A 14,834-nucleotide genomic window follows, 5' to 3' on the forward strand; every position below is an offset into this window, starting at 1 on the left:
CTTAGGCTCAATAAAACTCATGAAAAACGTTTGTAAACTATTGAAAGCATGTGAGAAGGATTGGGCAAGATGTTACTCGCCTCAGATGTGATGAAGAACGATCCCCTTCGCTGCAATCCAAAAGAAGCTACTGAAATCCCCCGAAAATCTCCCAAAATGCCCAAAAACGAACTAGGGTTTTGAATGGGAGAGGAGGCTAGGGTTTCTCTGGGGAGAACTGATGAAAAGAGGTGTTTTTGGGTGGAGGAGAATATATATGAATAGTTAAAACCCGACCCAAAACCCAAACAAACCCGACCCACAAAACCCAGAAAACCCCTGATGAGTCGACTCATGACAGTCATGAGTCGGCTCATGACTCATGGGTCGACTCATAATACATTGAGTCGACTCAGCAGAGACTTATGACAAAGGGAGATGATATCATGAGTTGACTCATGACAGTCATGGGTCGACTCATGAGCTAAAAACTGAGTTCTTCGACTCTGATGTTTATGATTTGCAAATTTGCAAACTCAACCTCATAACTGATGCATATATACATTCTCATAAGCTCAAAAATGCTAGATTTCATGCACAACCATGTCATAAAGATATTTATCATAAATAAATATTATTTTTTACTAATAATTACATATATAAATTATCAAAATCTACGGGGTCTTACATTCTTCCCCCCTTAAAAGAATTTCGTCCTCGAAATTCAGAAATCATATCTAACTCATAATGGTACTTGAAAAGCACGACAAGGGTCAAATCCAACCCGCACACATACACATCTCGCAATATTAATCGCTAGATCAGCATATAGTGATATTCATACTTAACGATCTAAAATGGTAATATTCTTACTCAACCCCTAATCTAATGGAACTAGTACGTCGGGCGAAAAATCCAAACAAGGAACCCCCCATGTATATACCATGTGTTCCGAAAGATTAGGAATTAAGTGAAAATATCCTCATTCTAGTGTTAAATATAAGTATCAAGGTACATATATAAATATACAAGTAAGAAGTCACATCATAAATACTTTAATTAATTTACCTGCTCAAACAAGTGTGGGTAGTCGCGTCGCATGTCTTCCTCGCTCTCCCAAGAAGCTTCCGTAACTCCACTTCGGTTCCATTGAACTTTCATCAATGGAATCTCCTTGTTCCTGAGTCTCTTATCTTCTCTAGCAAGTATAGACACTGGGATATCAATAGTAGTCAAATCATCCCGAAGCTCAATCTCCGGTGCATCCAACACTCGCTGCTGCTCCTCATCATGCAAGTGCTTCTTGAGCATGGAGATATGGAATACACTGTGTATACTAGACATAGAATCTGGAAGATCTAGTCTGTATGACACAGCTCCAATGCGCTCCAAAATCTAGAATGGTCCAATATATCTCGGTGCAAGCTTCCCTCGCCCCCCGAATCGCTGCACACCTTTCATAGGTGATACCTTCAGCATAACCAAATCCCCAATCTAAAACTCTAGGGGTCTTCGCCTCTTATCTGCATAGCTCTTCTGCCGACTCTGAGCAGCTAGAATCCGCTCCCTGATCAATGCTACCTTCTCAGTAGTCTGCCTCACAAGCTCATATCGGTAATCTACAAGGACTTCCGTATAATGCCTCATATGGGGCCATACCGATCGTCGCTTGATAACTATTGTTATAAGCGAACTCTATCAGTGGAATATGCTCCTCCCAGCTACCCTGAAAGTCAATGACACAAGCCCGCAACATGTCTTCTAACATCTGGTTCACCCTCTTCGTTTGACCATCCGTTTGTGGGTGGAATACACTGCTATAAGATAGTCTGCTGCCAAACGAGTCGTGGAAACTTCTCCAAAAATGTGAAGTGAATACTGATCCTCGATCCGACACGATCGTGTCCGGAACCCCGTGAAGTCGAACTATCTCTCGAATGAAGACCCTTGAATACGCCTCGGCTGTATAAGTAGTCCTCACTGGAATGAAATGTGCTGACTTCATCAATCGGTCCACTATCACCCAAATCGAATCATTCCCCTTCTTCGACTTCGGCAACCCTACAATAAAGTCCATAGAAATGTCCGCCCACTTCCATTCTGGAATAGGTAACGGTTGAAGTGTCCCTGCCGGTCTCTGATGCTCTGCCTTCACCTGCTGACAAGTAAAACACTTGGCCACATACTCTGAAATCTCTCTTCGCATGCCACTCCACCAGAAATGTCTCTTCAGGTCCTTATACATCTTGGTAGTCCCTGGATGTACTGTGTACCGAGTACAGTGCGCCTTATTAAATAACTCCCTCTTCAGTTCTGCACTGGCTGGCATAACTAATCTACCCTTCATCCGTAGACCTCCATCTGCTCCAATGGTCCAATCGACCTTAGGCTCTTTGGAAATCTCCTCCTTACGGATTTGGAGTCTCCCAACTGAGCTCTGACGACTCTGTCACTCCAAGATGGCTGCACTGACATAGCTCCCAAAAATGCATTGGTACTACCATTCTCAGGTATAAAATCAAACTGGCTAAGGGTAAGAAGATCTCTATACAATGAACACCTCAAAACCGCAACCCGATGTCGACGCTTCCTACTCAAAGTACCTGCTACGACGTTTGCCTTCCCGGGATGATACTGAATTGCGAACTCGTAGTCCTTGATAAACTCAATCCATCTCCGCTGTCTCTGGTTGAGTTCCTTCTGAGAGAAAAGATATTTCAGATTCTGATGATCTGTGAACAACTCAAACTGCACTCCATACAAATAGTGCCTCCATGACGTCAGTGCAAATACCACTGTTGCTAACTCCAAGTCATGAGTAGGATAGTTCTGCTCATGCACTCTCAACTGCCATGAGATGTAAGCTACTAATCTCTGAGTCTGCATAAGAACGCCTCCCAATCCTGCCAAAGATACATCTATATAGACGACGAATGTCCTGTCGCTGCTCGGAATAGTCAAAACCGGTGCTGTAGTCAACTTAGCCTTCAATGTATCAAAGGCCTCCTGGCACTCGGTGCTCCAAATAAACTGTACACCCTTCTTCGTAAGGCGTGTAAGGGGCGTCGAAATCTTTGAGAAGTCCTGGATGAACTTCCTGTAATAACCTGCTAAACCCAAAAAGCTACGAATCTCCATCACCGTCTTTGGCGGTTCCCAATCAAGCACTGCTGTAACCTTAGCTGGGTCTACTGATATGCCCTCTCTGCTGATGATGTGGTCGAGAAATCTGACCTCTGAAAGCCAAAACTCACACTTGCTGAACTTGACGTATAACTGGTGCTCCCGTAGGGTCCGCAAAGCTAATCGAAGATGCTGCTCATGATCTGCCTCCGATCTCGAATAAATGAGGATGTCGTCGATGAAAACAATCATGAACTAATCTAAGAAGGGACGGAAAACCTGGTTCATCAAGTCCATGAATACAACGGGTGCATTGGTCAGTCCGAATGGCATGACCAAGAACTCAAAAGATCCATATCGCGTGAGGAAAGCGGTCTTGGGGATATCCATCTCCCGAACCCACAACTGATGATAACCAGAACGAAGATCAATCTTTGAGAAAAATTGCGCCTCCTGCAACTGGTCGAACAAGTCATCAATCCTAGGTAGTGGATACCTATTTCGGATTGTGGCCTTTTTCAACTCCCGATAATCTATATACAATCTCATACTGCCATCCTTCTTCTTCACGAAGAGGACCGGCACGCCCCACGGAGAATGACTTTGATGAATAAAACCCTGAGCTAACAACTCATCCAACTAGGTTTGAAGCTCCCTCATCTGAGCTGGTGCCATGCGATAAGGTGCGCGTGATATCGGGGCTGTGCCCGGCTGTAACTCAATACAAAACTCAACCTCTCTCACAGGAGGTAACCCAGGTATGTCCTGAAAGACATCCTGATAATCCGAGACAACTCTAGTCTCCAATAAATCAGAACTCTGATCCCGCCGCATCACCTCATCGATGAACGCCAGAAATGACTCCGCAAAGCGATTGCCCTGAGAAGTAGCCACAATCATCTCGGACCCATCGGACGTTCGCAATCTGATTGTCTTCACAAAACAGTCAATACTAATATGGTAGGACGACAACCAATCCATACCAAGGATGACATCAAACTCGAACATATGCAAAACTATCAGATCGACTATGAACTCGGACTCGTCTAAACTGATGATACACCTCCTACAAATGCTCTCCAGAAGCGATACCTCTCCTAGAGGGGTGGAAACTGATAAAGGGGTGTCTAACGAATAAGCTACGAGCTAGAGTCTATCCATGTAAGCATACAAAATGAAAGAATGCGAAGCTCCCGAATCGAAAAGAATACGGGCGGGAAAGGAATTCACGAGGAACGTACCCTCCACAACTGCACCACTGGCACTATGATCATGAGGAACCATAGCATATACTCTGCCTGGTGTTGAAGACTGCTCTACCACTGGTGCTAGAAAATACGGGACAATCTGTCCCTGGGGGGCCTCCTGGACTGCTCGAACCTACCCCTCTGGCCTCTGCGCTGCTGGCGGTGCCTCAAGCCTGACCTGCTGACCCTAACCTCGGCCCTGCTGTCGCGGCTGCTGCTGGTTCGGACCCCTGGCCTACTGAGCTCCTGCTGGTGCACTACGACACTCTGATGCATTGTGTCCCACCTTGCGACAATTAAAGCATACCCCCTGAAACTTGCGCTGATGATGTGCCCTCTGATCTTGCTGGGGTCCCCTCTTATGAGGGCCCTGCTCCTGCTGCTGATGTCCTATCAAGGGCCTCTTGTTCTTCCCCTTGTCTCCAATCTGTCCTGTCTTAGTCTTTCCCTCTTTGTCCTTCTGAAACATAGCCGTCTCATTCTCTTGTGAGGTGGCAGCCTCAGCTACCCCCTGGACTGAATAGAACTTCCTCGAGACGAGGTATCGGTGAAGATTAGGGTGAAGCCCTGCTAGAAACATCTGAGCCTAATGCTCTCCTGTCTGCCACATCCCCGTGAAATGCAGCAACTCCATGAACTTGCTCTCAAACTCTACAACTGACATGTCCCCCTGAGTCAAACGGGACAACTCAAATTCCTTCCCAATCTGTGCTGTAGAAGAAACATACTGTGCATCAAAGAAGTAAACAAAATCCTCCCAAGTGAGGATCATCCGCTGCTCTAATGGAAACTAGAATCGGTACCATCTCCCGGCATCCCCCTTCACACTATATGATGCCAGTCTTTGCTTCTGTACTGAGTCTACATTGAGTATGTCTAGGACATTACTCACATCCTCCTTCCACTTGTGGGCTACAAGTGGGTCTGAAGAGCCCTGAAACTCTGGTGCTCTCATCTTTGGTACCTCTCTACCAAGCAGAGCCAAGCCTCCTGCTCTGTGGCTCTATCCGGTACCGCTGGTAGAATAGCTGCAGGTGCGACCTCTGGGTCTCTCTCTGATTGGGACGGCTGGTATCCCCTGTGGTGGAACTACTGGAGGTGGTTGTGGTGGTGTCGGTGGCGCGATATGACTCGCCACAAGCTCCTCAATCACTGCCATCCTAGCTACGATAGGAGCCATGAGATCAATGAGGTACCGGGGATCCTGCTGCGGCTCAGGTGGTGCCTGCTCCTGCTCGGGTGGAGCCTGCTGTGGCTCAGGTGGAGCCTGCTGGGGCTCTGCCTGAACGGCTCTGCGAGTACGGGGTCTGCCACGTCCTGCCATTTCTCTCTGATCATAAGAAAATAAGAGTTCATGAGCCAAAGTAGACATATATACATACATAATGTATCACAATACGATTTTCACACCATATAGTATTCACACATATACTTTAAACAAAAATAGTTGTCATAAAAAAAAATTTCTCAAAATTTTGAGATATACGCATATACCGTCCTCACTCATACTAGGAAATCCTTAGTGGACTCTATACATGAATCCTAAGAAACTCTAACCTAGCTCCACGACTCGACACAGGAGGATCCTAAGGATACTGGAACTAGAGCTCTGATACCAACTGTAACGCCCATGGGTTCACACAAGGCTGCAGTCTGAGGTGAAACCAGAAATGTCAAACCTGCCATGCACCACACCGTGCAATAACATATTTCACCATCATAATTACTATCTCTCTAGTAGAGTCAATAACAGGTGTAGGTACAAAAGCAAGTAAGAGATAATACATGAATCAACTGATGAAATAATAGAGATCAAATTAATATTTCATCATCTAATATACTAAAATACAAGTAATGTCTGAAATAAATGAACTGGAGTTCTCAACAAGTCTCAATTACAAAATGTCTGACAAGAGGAAATAAGGCACACAGCCTTTATAACTTCTAGAATAAAACTCTCAAATGTTTACACAAAAGTCTACAATGGAGCTCAAAAGAAAATATAACTAAATAGACGGCTGAAGCTAAAGTGCATCACCATCAACCTGCGACTCTCCAGGCTCCTGGCTCGTTACCTGAAAGGGGGAGGGACAACGAGCGTTAAAGAGCTAGCGAGCAACATTACAACCAAACCTAAGGGAAAGGGCTTGTTGTATACAGAACATACAGTTATTGCATAATAGTTAAAAATCATTTATACTAACAATAGTAAGTTTTAGTACTTAGGAAGTTACAACACGAGCATAGGTACGTCGAGCGAAATAATCCAAAGAAGGAAAACCTCATGTATATACCTTGTATCTCAAATTGTAAATCCCTAAATACTAAACCCGAGGCTTAACACAAGAAACAAATGAAGAAAAGAAAACAAACCCATCTCTACCGATACAATTTAAACATGTCAAAGCTACAATAAGTGTCATGTCCAGCCTAGGTAGCTATCACGTCCTAGCCTCATATAATATGTCGTGTTCCAAACTCGGTTAAGAAACATACTCAAGGTTTAGCAATTATCCAACATAAGACTGTAATGGATTATTGTCTAACACGAGGACTTTAATGGATTATAGTCCAACACGAGGACTTTAATGGATTATAGTCAACCACGAGGACTTTAATGGATTATAGTCCAACACGAGGACTGTGTATAAGAACCATAGAATACTAATAGTATACATATTCTACTCTTGTACATGCCTCGCTGTACCGATCTAAGCTTGTGTCCGAAAAGTCATTTTACATGTGTAGATAAAATCATAAATACTGCAATTTATTACCCGATAAACAAGGCAACATTCTCATGTTCTAAAAAAGCTCAACAGAACCCTCGATCATATATGAACACTATATGAAAGTATAAGCACAGTAGGTGATCAAGCAGAAATATAAACAAAATAGGAAAAACTCCGATGAGTCGACTCATGATCAGCTATGAGTCGAATTATGACTCATGGGTCGACTCATATTCTGACGAGTCGACTCAGCAAACACTTATGAATAATAGGAATTGACTTCGTGAGTCGACTCATGACAGTCATGGGTTAACTCAACCTGATGAGTCGACTCATGATGAGTCATGAGTCGACTCACGGGCTGAAAACTAGATGTTTCACAATTGCAGCTCGTCCATCTCGTTCCATACTCCCTCTATACTGATCTTCACCTCCATCACTATCAATTCTAGACTATGAGGCAGTGATAAATTCATATATAGCATGAGAAACGAACATTGATTTATACTTGAGAATAAGCATTTATGGGTCTACCTAACTTTTAATTCCTACACATGAGTGAAAGCATTTAATCAAAATAAAAACTCATATTTGTCATTCTTAAATAAATTTCCAGATCTGGGTTTTTATCAAAAACTCGTTGGTGAGGATTTCAAATCTGAAACACATGATTTCTAGCATTCACCCTAATAAGAACATTGATTTATACTTGAAAATAAGTCTTAGGCTCAATAAAACTCATGAAAAACATTTGTAAACTATTGAAAGCATAGGAGAATGATTGGGCGAGATGTTACTCTCCTCAGATGTGATGAAGAACGATCCCCTTTGCTGCAATCCAAAAGAAGCTGCTAAAATCCCCCGAAAATCTCCTAAAATGCCCAAAAACGAACTAGGGTTTTGAATGGGAGAGGAGGCTAGGGTTTCTCTGGGGAGAACTAATGAAAAGAGGTATTTTCGGGTGGAGGAGAATATATATGAACAGTTAAAACCCGACCCAAAATCCAAACAAACCCGACCCACAAAACCCAGAAAACCCCCGATGAGTCGACTCATGACAGTCATGAGTCGACTCATGACTCATGGGTTGACTCATAATATAATGAGTCGACTCAGCAGAGACTTATGACAAAGGGAGATGATATCATGAGTCGACTCATGACAGTCATGGGTCGACTCATGAGCTGAAAACTGAGTTCTTCGACTCTGATACTTATGATTTGCAAATTTGCAAACTCAACCTCATAACTGATGCATATATACATTCTCATAAGCTCAAAAATGCTAGATTTCATGCACAACCATGTCATAAAGATATTTATCATAAATAAATATTATTTTTCACTAATAGTCACATATATAAATTATCAAAATCTACGGGGTCTTACAAATTCATTGCTTCCTTAAAAGAGCTTGGATCATCTTCAACAAGAAAGATAAAGAAGTCTTCTCCAAAATCCTTTAGAGTTCTACCTCTTTTACTTCTTCAAGGTTCAATATCAAGAGGCTGAAGAAGAACTAGATGATGGTTGATCAGAAGGAAGAGATGATATTGGATTTTCTAAGATTTTGGGTTTGAAAGGAAAGATGTTTTCAAAGTAGACTGCATCCCTTGCTTTAATAATAGTGTTGTTGGATATGTCACTGATTTTTGAGTTAATGACAAGAAATCTGTTAACATTGCTATCTAGTGCATATCCAATAAAACCAGCGTCAATAGTCTTAGAACTAATTTGGTTTGAGAATAACTACCTTACCCAAGCAACCCTAAACCCGAAAGAAGTTTAGACTAGGAGTTCTCCTATTCCAATATTCATAAGAAGTTATATCAGAAGACTTGTGGGGAATCCTATTGAGAATGAAGCAGGTAGAAGGAAGTGCTTCACCCTAGAGGTTTTTAGGTGCTCCTGAACTGAGTAACATATAGTTCACCATATCCATTAGGGTTTTGTTCTTTTGTTCAGCTACCTCGTTAGACTGTGGGGTATAAGGAGCAATTACCTTATGAATAATACCGTGTTCTTGGCATGTGCCTAATCATGCACATTCCTAGGAAAAAAATCTCATCATAACAAACAAAGCAAAATAAAAGTTCATGGTATCACCTAGGCAACATGAAAAATATCCTGGATTCTAAGTAATAACACAACATGACATAGCATAACGTAAACATATGATATATCACTATACAATAACATAGCACCGTAAGCTTAAACTAAATTTAAACATTGATATAACATGCTTTTGCTAAACTAAACATAAACTTTTTCGATCTAAAATCTCTGAGATCTAAAATATTTTTAACCCATAACCTTTTTAATTTAAAATTAAATAAAAAAAACTAACTTCAACCTAAGTTTTCTATTATCAAGCAGAATCTATTCCGTTAGTTCTACATCAAATAACCAAGTCTACCCAAAGTTACCATTAGAGATCTCAAGCTCGCAATCTAATCTAAAAATAGGGAAAACCCCATATCAAAACTACTAAAAAATGATCCCATATCTATCCATTCAAAACCCATAAAAAAATCTCATCAAAATATGGATCAAAGACTCAAGTTTACAAAGTTTAGATTTATTTTACAACAATGAGTCATTCTTCTTGAAAGAAATTGTGGATTGAGGTCCACCTCTTAGAAATTGTGGATTGTGGATTTTACAACAATGTGTCATTCAGTGCTGAATTATTTGTTTGCCCTCCATCTTCAATGTTAATTTTCTAAGGAAGTTAGCTCTACATGCTAATTTTTTGACAAAGTTAGCTCGACATGCTATTCTCTCCATGTAGACTCATTAGAAAATCACCTTAAGCTTTTAGTCTAGAAAAATGCATGCCCACGCCCTCCCCCTAACTTCTACCCCTGCATCTTTGATCCATACATACTAGCTCCAATATGGGTGATTTGTAATAAAAATCTCCTTGTAAAATCATCCAATTGAGATGTATATAAACATAAGACTATCTTAGGGATATCTTAACGAGCCTTAATTGAACCAAAACCCTCACATCTGACCTATTGATCTTATCTAATATTCTTGCATGCTTGAACAAGTTCACGAAAACACTCCACAATCTTGCCCATTGCTTCATGAGACTAGAAGTGAAAAGGTAAATTGTTGATTTTGATCCAAGTGTAGCAAAATGAATTCACTATATTCATACCCTAATTTTTTTAGAAAAAATTGCAAAGAAAATTTCTCAACATCGATGACCCCTTCATCAATTGCCTTAGATAGATGATAGATAGAAGTACTAGAAACGTCACTTATTAATGAGGATAATTTTTCATGTCCAAGCCTCACTCGTAAACTACTAAGAGAAGTTAATCTTCATGAACTGCATTGAAGGAGAACCATGCTTTAGAGTAAAAATACCATCAGACAGTAAAGACTTTGCATGCAAAAGGACTTGCTGAGAATCAGAGAGATCTATCTTTCTTTAAGAGGATGCAAGTGAGACTTAGCTATATGTTCTTCTTTATTACATTTGAAACAAACATACCCACTTTTCTTATAATACTTCGCCAAATATGATTCTTCACCATAATTAAAGCACCTCCTTGGTTTCATAGGATCCATATAATTTGCTAGGTAGGGATAACGAGGGAAGAACATTCATCATCATCATCTTCTTTTTGTTAACTACTTTTGTCCAACCTAGATCTTTGATCATGTCCTTTCACCTAATTAGCAAAGCCTAGATTCATCTGTAGTGCACCAAAAGAAGAAAAAACAAGGGGAGAGGGTTTAGATGTATAGGTTCTGTTGGGAGAGGTATCATGAAAAAGAGGAAAAACATTTTCTAAAGGGTTAGGCTTCAAAAGAGGGATTTGGAAGGTGAAAGGGTTTGGAATAATGAAAGGGTGTAATATCTTTAAAAGTTTTATAAAGAATATTCCTTTACGATGATGATGGGAAACATGACGTCTTAGGGAAAACGCCAATATTCCTTTTTCATCAGAAGGATTTACTTGAGTCACCACCACTATCCATTTTTTCTCCTCAGATATGAGCTACCTTAAACTTTAAATATGAACTTCCTTGTAACAAAAAGAAAGATAAGAAAAGAAACCACCAAAATATCAGATTTGAACCCTCTCCACTATTTATATGTTATGAAAATAGTGTTAAGATTACAAGTGCATAATCAAATTAGAATATAATTACAATGTCGATCCCATGAGGAATGTGTGTAAAAAAGTTTTAATAATGGTTCTAGATATGTGTGGACAAAGAGGAGTGAAAGTGAAAGTGAAATAGAGAATGTGTGATTATTCACAAATAAAAGAAAAATAAAACAAGAAAGGAGAAAGAGAGTGAACAAATTAAAGAAAACAAAGACTAAAAAAGGAGGAGAAATAAAGAAAATAGAAAATAACAAACTCAAGAAGAGAAAAAATAATCAAAAAGAAGAAAATCAAAATAAGTAAAAGATAGAGGAAATTAAGTAAAGAAGATAAGAATCTAGAATTGAATCCACTAGTTAATTTCATTTAGGATTTATGAATTACTCTTTTTTTTATTATCACATTTTACTTTAGATTTACTAAGTATAGACTTTCAAATCACTTAAGAAATGTGTAACTTATCAAATTTTTATCCAAGCAAAATCATCATTCACGAAAAAAATAAGCGACTAGATAGTAATTCTAGAATTCATAAGTATAACCTATCAAATCAATTAAGATAAGGATAAATTATCTCATTCTTCTTCTACCAATTAGCTCTTTAGTTAATTATCCTAAGCATGATCATTTTAAGTACGAAATGAGCAATCCACAAATTATAAAAGAAATTAAACTAGTTTCATACAACTCTAGAATTCCTATAATATTTATTTGCACATTTTAAAAAATAAAAATAAAGAAATAAAATCTACACTAGAGAGCATAAAAGAAGGAGATCTAAAATAAAAACTAACTACAAAAATAAAAACAAGAATAAGGAAATAAAGATCTAAGCTATGAGCATGAATGAAATCTAACTAATAAAAATAAAAGAGTATAAAAGTAAATCTACATTATACAAAAAATGCAATAAAATAAGTTCTACAAAGCATAAAAATAAATAATAAATAAAAGGCATGAAAGTAAACCTGAACTATAAGGCATGAAATAAATCTAATCTACCAACATAAAAAAAATAAATCCTAAAATATGAATTACTAAAATAAAAAATAAGAGAGAAAAATAAAAAATTATGAAAAATAAAAACTTACCTTATAAGAGGTTGGCCCTTTCAGGACAAATCTTCATCTTCATCAATAAAGAAGAAGAATGAAATTGAAAAAAAGAGAATATTTTTATTAATTATAAACTTAAAAAGTTTACAAATTGGAAGACCTAATTAAAGGTCTTCCTCTTCAAAAAGGAGTTTACAAACTTTTTCACACTCTCAAACTCTCACTCTACCTCTCTATTGTTGTGTCCTTTTGTTTTAATGATGATTTATAAATAATTTACTTCTAATATTATTTGTCTAGTGTTTGTGTTTTCCTATTTATTGTAGATAAATGATACGTTGGAGGATGACTAAAATCAAGCTTTCACGATCATATCTAATGGAGGTTGGCGGAATAATGGAGTGAAGTCTTGCAATTCAAGTTGAAGATCAAAGTTCAAGCTTCATCCATGTTACCAAGATCGAGCATCATGAAGATCATTGCTTGGTATATTTAGTATAGGTTTATATTATATGTGTTTGATACTTTAAGCTTAATTATATACACACACATTTTATTGGTTTCTTTGTATATATATATATATATATATAACATGTTTCATAGTTACCATGTTTGGTTTTGATAAACAATGTGTTTTGCCACATATACATGAAAATGAACTACACATATACCTATATATATTTTTCATGATTATATGTGAAAATAGTGTATTCTAGTTTATAGACTTAACAATCATAATATATATCTTCTATTAAGTCTATAAAACCAGTTTATGAAGTTTCAAAACATGGTGTAGTCAAAATATCAAAACAAGTATGTTTACATTTCATGTTTACATTTTCATATTTTTTTAATATATATTATCATGTCTACAATCATTTCTCAAAGTTATATTTTTTGGAATTTGTTTGCTATTTTTAAAGGCAGTTTGAAAATTAGAATTCTGTTTTAAAATAGGCTGATAACTTGTTATCAGTCGACTGACCAGTCGACTGATGACATCAGTCGACTGATATGTCGACTGAAGAAATCACCTCAAATAACAAAAAGTTTCTGTTTTATTTTGGTCGACTTACCAGTCGACTGATGAGGTCACCAGTCAACTGATGAGGTCATCAGTCGACCGATCAAGTCATCAGTCGACCGACGAGCTAGATGCTGACTCTAACGGTCAGCTCATCAGTCGACTGATCAGCCGACCGATGGCCCAACGGCTAGTTTTTTTTTCAACTTTTCTATTTTTGTCTTTTTGCTGGGTTTTGTTGTTTTCTCTTGGCTTTAGGGTTTCCTATAAATATCCCCACATATCCTCAGTTCACAACTAAGAAGAGAAAAAGTTTTAAAAGAGTTTACAAGTTTTGTTTAAAGGGTTTAAGTTTGTTTAAGAGTTTTGTTTGTGAAGAAACTTTCACAAGAGCAAGTGGAGATCATCCTTAAGTGTTTGAACATTCACTCTTCTCACTCTCTCTTGTCATTTATTGGAGAAGTTTTCTAAACTCAATCTAGCTTTTCATTTATATATAATTGTTTGATTAACATTTTTTTAAGCTAGAGTTTATATTAAGTTTAGCTTATTTTTGAATTGTTGAATCTCATTGTAACACACACCCACTTGAGCTTTTAGTATTTACATACATAGTATGTTGGGGTTGTGAGATATTGTAACTTTGAGTTATACTTAATTGAGTTCTCACCTTGTTTAGAGAAGAAATCATTTGTTGTTAGTGAGCTTAATTATGAGGTTCACTTTGTATTACACTAGTACACCAAGAGGAGTGTGTGGTGAGAGACGAGATTGTCTCAAGAGGAGTAGGGTAGGTGGTAATGCCTAGAGAGAAGTTATAATTCCTAACACTTGAGGGAGACAAAGGCTAGAGACCAATACTTGAGGTGGTAGTTAGTGTAGTTACATTGTTAGAGATTATAAAGTTTTCGGTGAACTAAAAAACCGAGTGTATGGTATAAACGTTATTCGGGTGAGCGTAAAAAATCCGGTTGTGATAGTGGAGATCTCCTTGGGGTGAGGAGCGGAGACGTAGGTTGTGTGACCGAACTCCGTGATCATATCTTGTGTTTGAGTTTGGCTTGGCACACTTATAATTGTGTTCATCTTTATTGCCATTCTCTCATTGTTTATTTCATCCACTATGTTGTTTATATTTTGTTTCACCCATGTGTTAGTTTGTATATCCTTGCATATATCTTGTTGCGTATCATATTTGTTAGGATATTTGTTAGTAAGATTTAATTGGTATTTAAATTAGATTAGATTAGCAAAAACCCTGTTCACCCCGCCCTCCAGGGTTCTTTCCTAGTGGCATTAGGATGCTTTCAATTGGTATCAGAGCTTGGTGCTCTTTTTTTAAGGTCTAATCATCTTGAGTTAAAGATCCAAGTTATCTTATTGTGCTAATCTAGTTTTGATTGAATTTGTCTTGCTTCAATATTTTTTTAATTATGGATATGCATGGTGCATCTTGTTTAGGCTATGATCCTAGTGTTACTCCTGAATTCAATGCTTTTCCCTATGACCAATGGTATTCTAGATTTAATATATTTGTTAGATCTA

Source organism: Asparagus officinalis, chromosome 7, assembly GCF_001876935.1.
Source record: "Asparagus officinalis chromosome 7, Aspof.V1, whole genome shotgun sequence".
Taxonomy (NCBI): Eukaryota; Viridiplantae; Streptophyta; class Magnoliopsida; order Asparagales; family Asparagaceae; genus Asparagus; species Asparagus officinalis.